Source organism: Rhyacophila brunnea, unplaced genomic scaffold, assembly GCF_057557595.1.
Source record: "Rhyacophila brunnea isolate RB1 unplaced genomic scaffold, BYU_Rbru_1.0 scaffold_14, whole genome shotgun sequence".
NCBI lineage: Eukaryota > Metazoa > Arthropoda > Insecta > Trichoptera > Rhyacophilidae > Rhyacophila > Rhyacophila brunnea.
In genome coordinates, this window is record NW_028232796.1 from 24,838,276 (window position 1) to 24,851,086 (window position 12,811).

Consider the following 12,811-nt stretch of genomic DNA (forward strand, 5'->3'; position numbering starts at 1 on the left):
ATATGACTTCATGAAAGATTTCAAATAATCAAAAAATAATTACAAGATAAAAAGAACTTTTTATATACAACGTTTTTAAATTTTCTGTTGAATTATTATGCTCAATATGCTCAAACTTGTACTTGATATGAAGTAAATAAAAAACAAACTAACAAACAAATATAGAATACTGAAATGTCATTTTGACATTTCATTTTGATTTCCATAGTAACGCACGTATATATTAATAATTTAGTTGCTAGGACCACCCCCTTAGCAACCAATAATAGTATTTTACTTTTTACGGATGTTTCTGAAATAACTTTCCATACAAAACAGAATTAACTGAAAATGAATTCAATTCTGCTTAAAGATGGCTAAAAGTATTAAAAAATGCATTGGCATCGTGTTCTGATATTTTCTAAAAGTTTTAAATGTCTAGCTAGTCGGGAAGTTAGTTAAAAATCGATTGCAAGATTTGTACTGGACAAACAACCACCGGACAAACAAGAATAGGAGCTAATAAAAACGTTGTAAAATAAACATTCAGTGACTATATTCGTAGAATTACCATAATAGATACCAATTTCAACAACAGACAGGTATTAAAACTTAAAATCTATCCCTAATTCAATTCGTTTCAATTTCGTAATATCATTCCTTCTTTTTTAACACTATAACATGCATTTAGACCCAATGACAGTAGAGTAGTAACTAGTAGTGGAACAATAGTATAGTAACAGCAGTAGAATTATCACAGAAACGCCCAGTCTAAACACATAAATCTATTGTGACATCACGCTTAGGGATTCCAATCCCGAACTATTTTCGATACCTATGAATCCCGGGATTGGTAAATATAATCCCGAAACTTTCGGGATTGAGTTTTTTTATCATTTTTTATGGAAAATAAAATAAAAACGAAAATATTACAGAAAAAATACTTTTAATAACATACAAATACATTAGAAATAAACTGAGTTTGAATGAAGTTTGATTTATTAGCCATGTGTTGCCAATTCATTTTATTTTATTTAAATTGAACTTGTGTTTGTTATCTTTTCATAAATAAATAAAACTGTTTTACTTTCACATTATTATTTATACATATTACAATATTATTTACTCCATTAAACCTATGTATTTTCAAGATTGAACGTACACAATATTAACAATAAATGTCTAAAATAGTATAAATTATACTAAATTTATTTTTGACCGATTTTATCAACGTTATTTGTATATATAAAATTTTTATATTAATTATTGAAAAAAATGCCAATCCCGGGATCGTCAAATCGTAATCCCGAAATCCTGGGATCAAGATTTTGGCTCGGGATTGGATTCGCTAACGCTGAATCGAAGCCAGATCCCCCGAGTAAAAAACAAGTCCCTTATGCAATCAAGTACAAAAGCCGTTCCCTAGCACCGAGGTTCTTAACTAATGAGACCCAAAATTGGGTCGGTTAGCATATTAAGTGGGTCACGGAACATTTTCAACAATAGCAACATTACAACACATTTTTATTATTGGAAGAAAGTATTAAAAAAAAACTCTTGACTCAGATTCTGGAGAGAATTTTCAATTTGGGGGGAAAATTTGAACGTATTGAGGATTTTCTTTTCTGTATGAATAGCTAAACAAAAGCTTGCGACTTACTTTTGTTTTGGACGGTAAATTATATTTGTTAATGTTTTGCCTCTGAGCTTGCCTTAGACCTCGTACAGCGTCACTGACGTCGATAAGGGTCAATATTATTTCGATATGATTATTAAGTATGTATGTCAAACCAATGATAAAGTACAGCTTTTGTTTCTTCATTATTTAGACGCAAACTTTTGATATTATATAAAGTTTGCTTTCGGAGAAAAGATTTACCTCCCATATCCTTCTACATTCAAGAACAGTGACGAACACAAATCAATTAGATAGTACATACGTGATAAGGAGAATATTCCTAATATTATATTATATTATAGTAAGTGACTGTTTCATTTCATCATAATTAACCAAATTTGTGAATAATCATAATTGTTGTGTTGTCATATTCTAAAAAATGTTTGGAAGTTGAAATTTTTTACATTTTTCACTGTTCAATGATTGAGATAAAACTTTCGTGAAAATGAATTCAAATCTAAACAATAGCTTAGCGATGGTGTGATTACTTCAGTCACTTACTGGAGTTTCAATCGGAAAAATCGATAACTGTGCCTACCCATCGGCGGGTATGTCTGAAAATGATAACTGAAGTGTTTGCAGTCAATAAAATATGCAGGAGATAACGATTTATGTGGATTTTTCTGAGCATCATATCGCTAACTTGTGATTGGACGATATTTTAATGATTTTTCACAATAATTTTCATTAGGGTATCCTATTTTGTGAAACAATACTTACCGATACACCGATATACAATTTATCAAATGCTACTGTATGTATCTACCTACCTATTATTACCATGACATCATCGTGAAACCTCGTATATACATTATTGTTATTAAAGTTATACGTACTTGATTTTAACATGCCCGGTTAATTTCATAAATTTTATTTCGCGCCATTCAAACGGCTCGATTGAACCATTTTCTGCTACTTAAGGCTATACCTCAGCTGGAGGTCTAAAACGATCGTGACTAAGCGACGCGAAGATTGTACAAACGACGCCTGCAGAACAAAACATAATTTGTCATATAAATCCAACATGCGTCCATTTAATGTTCTGTTTATTGTTCTATTAGTAACAATAATAATATATTCATTGACATGTTTTCTTTTTCAAGTAAATGGGTAACGTTTTTTAGTCATCCTCACACGATTTAAGAATTAATACCCCCGTCGCCATCACGAAACAATTTGACGTGTTCACAGCTCGACTTTCGCTCTCCGATTGCCAGCGAGTCCAAAATTTCGTCGCACCTATAGTTTTTCTAATGATAAATGTAAATTATTCGCCGTTTTACTGAAGTATGATCTTAAAGATCAGTCAGTCGATAACCGTTTTTTTTTTTCAAAAATGTAACCAAGCCTCAGAATTTTGGGTGCGGCTATAAAAAGGTTTAATTCTCGAGTGAGGAAAAATATGGGATAAACTTAAACACTTGTAAAAGATTATGATATTATTTTCAAAAATCGTATCAAAGTATGCATTAAATTTTGTTACGTTAACAAAGTGTCCTTACAATCGGCGCGCCTTGTATTTATTACGTTTTATCGCCTGACTTCATAAATAAATAAACCTAATCTGGCTCCAAGGTCTTGGTCCGTGGCGACAAGATTTCACATTTCTATCTTATTAATCTGTTCTGAGGGGACTATTTTTTAGTTATATTTAATAAATAATGTCTATAATAGTAAGAATCGCGTGCGTTGTTTTTGCTTTAAGTCGGTTGTCTTGTTAGATTTGTCGTATAAATAAATCCAACTGGCTGTGCGCTTACTGCGTGTGAACAACGACGTGTTATCAGTTAGCACACATCCCTTGTAACGAAATTCTAACGCATAGTCTTTGTCATCTGATTGGGAATGGCTTGAGCAAGATTCAACTCAATTATAAATTGCAGTTAAAACTGAAGGCGGCCTGTCCAGTACTTCCGTTCTAGCGGTGTTGTTTTACGGTACCGTTATTGCATCTTACAAAACAAAGATATGATCAGCTTTGAGAACAGATTCATGTAACTAAAACTGAGTATGGTGGGTAGTATGACTTTGTTGGCACCTCTCATAAGACCTGTAAAAAGCCTTAGACGTCATATTTTTTTGTAGGTTGATTCCTTTTAGCACAGCTCCGTCCAGTTTCCAAGGTGTGTGGAGGGAATTATGTATAATGCCGTTTGGAGTTGCGAAACGCAATCGTAAACTTTTCGTAAGAGGCAGACTTTCAATTTTATCGCAGGTGATAAAACAGGTGTCGCGGAACAAAGCTCTCGCTGGGCGAAACGGCCTTCCGCCCTCCGCCATTCGCCGTTGACGAATTCAATGAATTCGTAAGGGCGACATGGCGTGGTAGACGGCCAGTGGCGAAACTACAATATCACATTTTCCCCAATGTTAGATTTAAATGGCAGAGAAAAATACATATTCTGAAGCAAAATACTATAAGAGAAAATCATATATCGAAGCAAATGAAAATTTGGCGCTACCATATGACACTCCGTGTCCGGAAACTGGTACGTATGCAGTTCGCCGTATCACACTTCACCGTGAAATGTTGTATCGGAGTCCATAATTCATGTCTAAATAAAAGACGGTTCTTGACGCTATACACTTCACAGGAAGCCAACAGCAAACAATTTTTGAAAATAGCCTATATACTAGATTATGTGTTAGGTTAGGTTAGGTTTTCATTCTTGAATTTTGCCAAAATCAGCCATGAAAATTGAATTAATGTTCATATTGAATCTAATAAAATTGGATACCGTATAGTATACGGTCATCTCTTTCCGATAAGAAAGCTCACGGCGAACTGTGCCACGGTGAAATGTTTTACATATAATTTACATGTAACCACGACACTCACAAAACAGTATAAATAACAGTTTAAAAACAATAGCATATGGAGTTGAAACTTGAAAGGTTTTACCTATCTTAAAAACGGATTAACAGAAGACGTATGGCTTTGGATATGTGGCGATATCACCGAACGGTGAGAGTTTTCTAACATGACCACGTCACAAATAAGGAGATTAAGACGTGTAACCAATAAGCAATACACACAAGACATCATGAAACGCAAAAGACCCGTTTACTTCAGTCATATTTTCCGTAAAGCAAAATATGATTTGATCCTAATCATAATGCAGGAAATGGTGAAGGCAGAGATTCTCTCGTCTTCATTGAAAATCTTCCGAAAGTGGCCCAATATCTAAGGCGTTAGTTATCTGATACGATTAACCCATAATAAGTAGATGTACAGCAATTTTGTCGCCAGCAAATAAATGCTTAAAGCTATGTAATTTTCAGATTTGACACAGCGGCCTAGTTACGCTACTACTACAGTCGGCGAAGGCGCCGATCGAAGCTCTACGGTCTACGCCATCGTAGGCATTTTCACCTGAAACATGCATTTTCTCTTGATCGCAAATTTTATCGGCCCTCACCAGCTAATAGCACGCGACAATTTATGTGCACCTTGCACCTCTATTGAAAATTCATGAATATCCCATTCGTAATATATAGAAGTAAGACAGAGCGACAAATTGCTATATTCTTATAAATCATACCTAGCTTAGTAATATCAATACCCCAAGGGAGGATACTTTAGTTAAAATCTCAGCTATTAGTTGTCGAAAAACAAAATAACTGAGATATAAGATACTCATCTTACCATTATACAACGTTTTTCTTAGCTCGTATTCTTATTTGTCCGGTGGTTCTTTGCCCGGTACAAATTTTGCAATCGATTTTTAACTAACTTCCCGACTAGCTAGAGATTCTTTTAGATTATATCAGAACACGATGCCAATGCATTTTTTTAATACTTTAAGCCATCTTTAAGTAAAATTGAATTCATTTTCAGTTAATTCTGTTTTGTATGAAAAGTTATTTCGACACCATTATCGGTTGCTAGGGGGTCTGGGGTCCTAGCAACTAAATTATTAATATACACGTGCGTTACTATGGAAAGCAATATGACATGTCAAATTGATATTTCAGTATTATTTCTATCAAGTACAATTTTTTTTTGATCGTTTAAGCTAGTCAAGTGAAGTTTATATGATTCAACAGAAAATTTAAAAACGTTGTATATAAAAAGGTTCTTTTATCTTGTAACTATTTTTATATAGTTTAAAATGACAAAATCGAGTAAAAACGAGTTAGTGAAAAAAATCTACGAAATTTCTATAGACTCATGTCGACAAAGTGTGATGCATTGGCTTCAGTCATGATTATCCAGTTGAAGTATGGCCTTATGGTGGAGAGGGTACAGAAGAAATTCTTGAGACTCCTTTACTTGAGGTTGTATGGATACTATCCGTGGCTTTATCCAACTGACTTTCTCTTAGGCATGCTTACATACTGCAGTCTGCAATTTAGAAGAAATCTTTATTTAGCTACGTATTTTTTTCGACTTGTACAAGGTATAAATGAGAACTCTGCCATTCTGGGCAGTGTTGACCTGTGTGTCCCTGATAACTATCTTAGAAATAGAGACCACCAGTTGTTTATTCTCCCAAGGTGCTGAACCAACCTGCCACTGGTAATGCCAATTGGGAGAGTGATAACTATGTTCAACGAAATTGCTTCGGGTGTTGATATATTCCACCTACGTGAGAATGAGTTTAGGTGGATGTTGTTTTATAAAATCTTAAAATAGGGTCTGCTTAGCTCATCCGGTGTACTTCCTTGTACCTATCTAATTCATCTACTGATATATCTCTTTTTTATGTAATACTGTTATATTTATATATCTTTGTTTCTAAATGTCATGTTGTGAACGTCTTAAACTTATAATTTGTAATGTCCACAATATGTTAAAAAAAAAAAAAAAAAATTAATTAAATGAATTATGATTTCACTTAACGAGCTCCGATATATTCAACTGTCACATAATGAACACCACCCAAAACTGGGGTGGGGAACCTGCGGCTTTGTAGGCCAATAAGTGTGACCTTTTGAATGAATCTAAATTTTCCATTTGGTTATCAGTACCTAGTAGGTAGTTCGATTTTTACAACATACGTCGGTGTTTTGTAAAAAGGGCGAATCAACCATTTTGGCGAAATCGAAATTTTAATGAAAATACAACATGTACCCCACTAGCTTTGTTGTGTAAAAACGGCGAATTTTTATCTCCTCAGAAAAGTACTTAAAGACGATAATCGACTAAAATTAAATTAATTAAAATTACGAAATAAAAAACGAATGTGACATATTAGGCCTTTTAAAATATTATATAATAATACCTATTATAATGAGAGTATTCTTTCTAAGCTTTATTATAAACTTGTTAGATATTTATAATCATATACAGGTAAAAAACAAATAATGTCAAAAGTTAAAAATCCTCCTCCTGTAAAGTAGCATTTTGGTTAATTCGCCCTTTTTACAAAACACCGACGATATATAATATTATTATTTTGTATCATTCTAATTGTGGGTTCATGAATACGGCCAAATACGGAACACAGCGGATATTTATTATTATATTTTTAGTATGCTAATGTGTGCATTTCTGTAGGACTCTCTGGTATTTATCATCAGTCGAGCTAATACAAAGTCAGAGAAAATGTAAATAAAATGTGTTGTGCATAATGTGTAAAATAATTTTATGAAGATAAAAAATTCAATGGGAGATTAGTTATGACATGCAAGTACGACACAAATGATACTCATTCAATAGTTTATTGGATATAATATATTTCATTTAAACTATTTAACATTTTTATTAAACCATTTCTTTTATTTAACTAATAATTTACAAGATTTGAGAATGTAATATTCCTTATATTAAAGATACATAACTTGAAAACACCTCAGAACCCACTAGAAAAAATCACATTTTAAATAATACGACGCCTGACGGAATTTGAACTTGAATATCCACTTGTATCGCGCCAAACTGCTTTAACCAATGACGTTGGCTTTAACCAATTAAGCGATAGGCCTCCTATTTAAATACGATAATTTAAACTAGTAGGTCCAACATGAATTGTTTATCAAATTGCGTTATTATTCACTGTTAGTGAGGTGTTTTCAAGTTATCTATATATAACATATATATTATGTTGAGTCGATCTGTAAGCGAAGCAGTGATTGGCTGATACTAGGAACTGGTCGTACTGGGCTGAGAAGCCAAAGAGGCAACGGGTTATTTCATGTCCCCATGCAGTGATGCCAACCGTACTATAACTATAGTAGGTACAATACTATAATTTTGATTCCGCGAAAAATGTTAAATAATATAATTTTACGCCAAATATACCAAAATACTATAATTTTAAAGGATTCGAGACGAAAAATGTTCCTGTACTATATATTTTTCCGAAATACTATATTTTATATTTTATACTATAATACATACATACATACATAATGGCAACACTGTCCCCATGCATAAGTTCACTCAATCTGTTTATTTAATCTATGAGTAAGTTAATGGGTCCTTCTGGCCCCTACTCCTGAACTAAACCTAGTTTTGCGTTTGCTTTATTTTAAACGCAACAACATATTATACACAAGACAATATGTTTCTTCAAAATCCATCTTTAAACTGACATAGGTGCGACTGTTGCGTTGCGAGTGACGCATACTGTTTAATTCGATTGCGACTTTTCAATACAGAAAATAGCATATCAGTGCCTATCATAAGAGCTATCGGAAAATATTAACGGATATTAGCGTTACTACATTTACCGCAAACTATGATGTAACAAATAAATTACGTACCTAGTAGGTAATTGGGTCGAGTAAATTTAACTGTGTTAAAACTGATAAAACTTTTATACCTATACAAAATGTATGTATGTAGGTTCATAAACGCAGTTGATTTATTTATGTGCATAACAGTCGGTTAACTTACAGATATCTTCTACTTCTTTTTATTCAGGAATATATTATTATATTCGCACAATAAAATAGACCGTTTTCAATAAGTACCGACAACATTGAAATGGATGAAATTCACATCGGAATGGATGGTTTTTACAAAAATTATCGACAACCATCAAACGGTAGATCTTCACTATGGAAAAAAATAGTTCTCACTTGTCAATGTAAACCACTCAACAATGAATAACTTTACTGTATCAACGGAAAATACATTTTTCTCTCCTTTGCGGTTAAATTAATTAAAATAATACTATACTTTAATATGATTATACTTATTATATTGTACATATTATAATATTCAGATATAATAGTACTTTTATAATATATTATATCGTCATTTTTACGTTACCTACTAGTAACTAGTCGGACACATTTTTGGAAAAGATTTTCAGCAATTAATAATTATATATTATAATGGATCGCATTGTTTATTATTTCATATCTAATTTTTACATATAAATGAAGTCAATAATGTTAAAATAAGATACAACAATTATTATTATCAATTCATATTCTCATATTCGAATGACAATTTCATTCTTTATTTGACAGATACATTTTAAACGTTATTTTTGGTAAGTATTATTTAGTTTATATAAAAACTATTTTCTAAATTAATGTTATAATATTTTTTGTTGGTGTGAATTTTGACTACCGCGACGCGCGATTAATTCCCACGTTTTTTCATTGTTATTGATTAGGACGACTGACGAGCATCACTCCATGGAACAGAACGCATCCTCGATGGTGCACTTAATACACGTAAAAAGCAAAAGCAAAGCGTAGCCAAACAAAAAATCTGTTAAAATATATGAAACAGCTAACTGGTAGAACCATGGCCCCCACATCCTGAAGCGGGCCCCAAGGCTAGGATCTTTGTCGGGCCCTACCTATCGCAAAGGTTAAAGGCAGTGTGACGCTCTACAGTAGCGTTTTCCAAATGGCGTTCACGGTAAAAATTAAGGGTATTTAGTGTATTTTTAATACTTACCTCCAGGCGGCTCTCGTGGTGCAGTGGGTAAGGCGCTGGCCTTCCACCCGAGAGTTTTGGGTTCGATTCCCGGTCATGACAAAACATTTATGTGTTTTTCTTAAAGCCTGGGTGTTTGTGATTGTTCAAAATTACTAACAACCACCTTGTACGAAAAAGCAAGGACATGGTTATTAATAATAATAAAAAAAAAAAAAAAAACTTACCTCCACTTGAATTGTGGAGTTATCAAGTAATGACACAATTAAAAATTACATCGCACAATCACATAATAAATGTATTAAAATATAACTGTATCTAATTTGAGGAAAATAGCACCGCAGGCGACTTTTTATACTATTAGAGCAAATTTGTGATGTGTGTTTATCTCACTTATTTAGTCGACTCGCCACGCCGGGCCCCCAGGCTTAAGTCCTGTCAGCCCCCCCCCCCCCCCTTGAGGGGGGCATGGGTAGAACACAATATTAACAGAATTATCTAATTGACATATGTTTGGCACTGTAATGGATTGTATACAGAGGCGCATGGGAGATAAGTATCTTCTCCAAATGCACAAATTTGTAGATTTTGTTATCTTTTATGACGGTTTGAACTGTGTTGACGTCCCCTTTCAAATCTCCTGACGAATTGATTGTGTCATGGGTGTCTAATAAAACCGTCGCTGACAACATTTAAATACAAATAAGATAGGATGAATGTTTTCTATTCTATTGTGATATAGTTAATTTGAATTTTGTCGTCATTTGTTCGTTGACCGCTAGAGTGCGTTGGCGTGCGAGGAATTCCTTTTATTATGAAATTTCACGCGGCAAAAATTTGTACCTACGCAACAATACAAGTGTAGGTGTTACTTATCAAGCCATGCGTATTCAAAACAAATTGTAATATAAAATGGCAATATCATTTTTTAAATGTTGGCAATAATAAAATCGATTCGCTATTAATTGTAATATGTTCTCCCAATCTTTTTCTATAGTATGGAGGTATGTAGACTACACCAAATATCATGTACAGTTGTTGAGGCTTTCGAGATGTGGCTGTACCTATAGACGCTTCCTTCAAATTTCTTGGATTAACTGGGTGACAATTAATGTTGACGTTCTCAATCGAATGGGAAAGAACCGAGAAGTTCTGCGTAGTATCAGAAAACTACAGTACCTCGGCGACATTAAGCGAGGACAAAAGTACAACATTCTCCAACTTGTTCTCCAAGGAAAAATTATGGTCAACGTAGCCCAGGACGACGCCGCATTTCGTGGTTAAAGATCATCCGTGATTGATACGAGTGCAGCTTCACGAACTGTTCCGGGTAGCAGATGATAAAGCTAAGATCTCCGTTAGTGAATGGCACAATAGGAAGAACGATAACATAACATTTTGCTTGATTGACGATTATACGCCTTCATACAACTGACCAATCCCAGATAACTTGAATAATGCCTTCCTTGGAAAATCCAAAAGTGCAATATGTCATTTTACTAGTAATTCATTTTTTACAGTTCTTTACTCAATTTAACAATGCATGTTTATGTCTGGAATAATATAGCTCAATGTGGGAAACTTTTGTTTATATTAAATGGTGGCATTCGATTTTTTTATCTCATACATATAGACTGGCAAACTTGTAATGAAGTACCACTGTTTTACCATTTATTTTCAATTTATTTATATATTACTAAATATTACAAATTACTTATTAAAGTTACAGAGGTATTACATTCAAAATACATATATATATACATACAAACAACATCCCTATTTTTAAAATATATTGGTAACATTGAACATATTGTTTTTAAATTAAAATGGCAGCCTAAGCTTTTGCGTCTTGCTTTGGTTATACACGTACCGTTTTTTGCATTGTTTCCTGACCGTTCATCTAATCCTAATCAATGATGATACGTTGTATAAAAAGGCTTTTTCCACTAGTCCAGGACGGTTATCATGAATGACTTGAAGATAATTTAATCACGCCATGGCAACATTAATAAAATAACAATAATTGCTCTCCAAAATTGCATCTCACAACTGATGCTTCTGATTTATCAGGCAGTTACAAGGAATATACAGTACTTCTTGAAGCCAGGATATTCCTGGATAATTTGGCAGGACCTTAGCAAAAATATATTAATGCGACAAAGGCTAGGGGAATAAACCAGACATCCTTCCTCGTTTTGCCATTTTGTAAGCAAGTTTTATAAAGGTTGCCAATTATTTCACCTGCGTCACTAACAATTAATAACATAACATAATTTTAAATATGTTTATAGTATGTATTATATGCTTAAAATAACACAATTTTTAGATTAATATGTAGGTAAGTACTGAGCCAGAAAATTTAAAATTTAAATTTAAAACAAAAAGTGGAAGACAGTGGCTCACCTAAAATACTGCATATAAGACAGCAGCAACATCACTTATAAAAAATAATACGTCAGTACAACTGCAATTAAAAATCACAAAACGAACCAAGAATTAATTGCTGTATTCAAATTTTCAGAATCAATGAATAGTTTTCTTGCTATCGATTTAAGTTAATACCGCATATACATAGACAAAAAACCTTTTTATTACGTAGGTTTGCTTTCACAAACTTTCGTACCTATATTATATAGAATACTTCTTCTTTTTTTGGTACCGGCTTCTATCGAAGGGCCTTATCCTAGTATACCGATTTTACAGATGTCATATTGTGTGTATAGTAGCCATGGAAATGCAGGGCTGCCTACCATGACGTTTCAAACGTAAACACAGACGAAAGAAATGATTTTACGTACTCATTCTGCCATCCCGATCCGTACCGTAGCCGCACGGAATTGATATAACAACCATGCACCATGGTGCTTAAAGAAAGAATTTAGAGAGAAAAGAAAAGAAAAGAGTAGGACTGGCTCAGCTAGTCTCGGTGACAGTAAAGGTTCAAATACATTATGATCACGTCACGTACTGTCACATGCTGGTACGGCGACAAATTTAAACACTATCTACACATCGTAGTCTTAGTTCAATGAAAACAAATACGCTTGACTGACAAAGTTTAGTGTGCACTATTTATGTCGGATCTTAATAGCCTACTCCACCCTTCGCCACTGACTACTACTATATGAAAAGTGTTAAATTCCATTACAATTAATTACCAGAATGTATAATAAAGTAAGCGGTGGCCGCGCGGCTTAAGCGTTGGACTATAAAGCCGTGGGTCGCATGTTCGAATCCTGGGTCTGGCAAGTACACATATTGTTTTTTCAATTTGTGTGTGAGTCAGGATATGGACCTAATAGGTTGAGCAAGTG

General features: G+C 33.6%; 1 protein-coding gene across 2 annotated transcripts in view; it reads right to left on the reverse strand.

The window, feature by feature from the left end:
• Tomosyn (syntaxin-binding protein tomosyn) overlaps positions 1–12,811 on the reverse strand; it is a 735,273-nt gene that overhangs the window by 695,187 nt on the left and 27,275 nt on the right. The gene's annotated exons all lie outside the window — the stretch shown is intronic.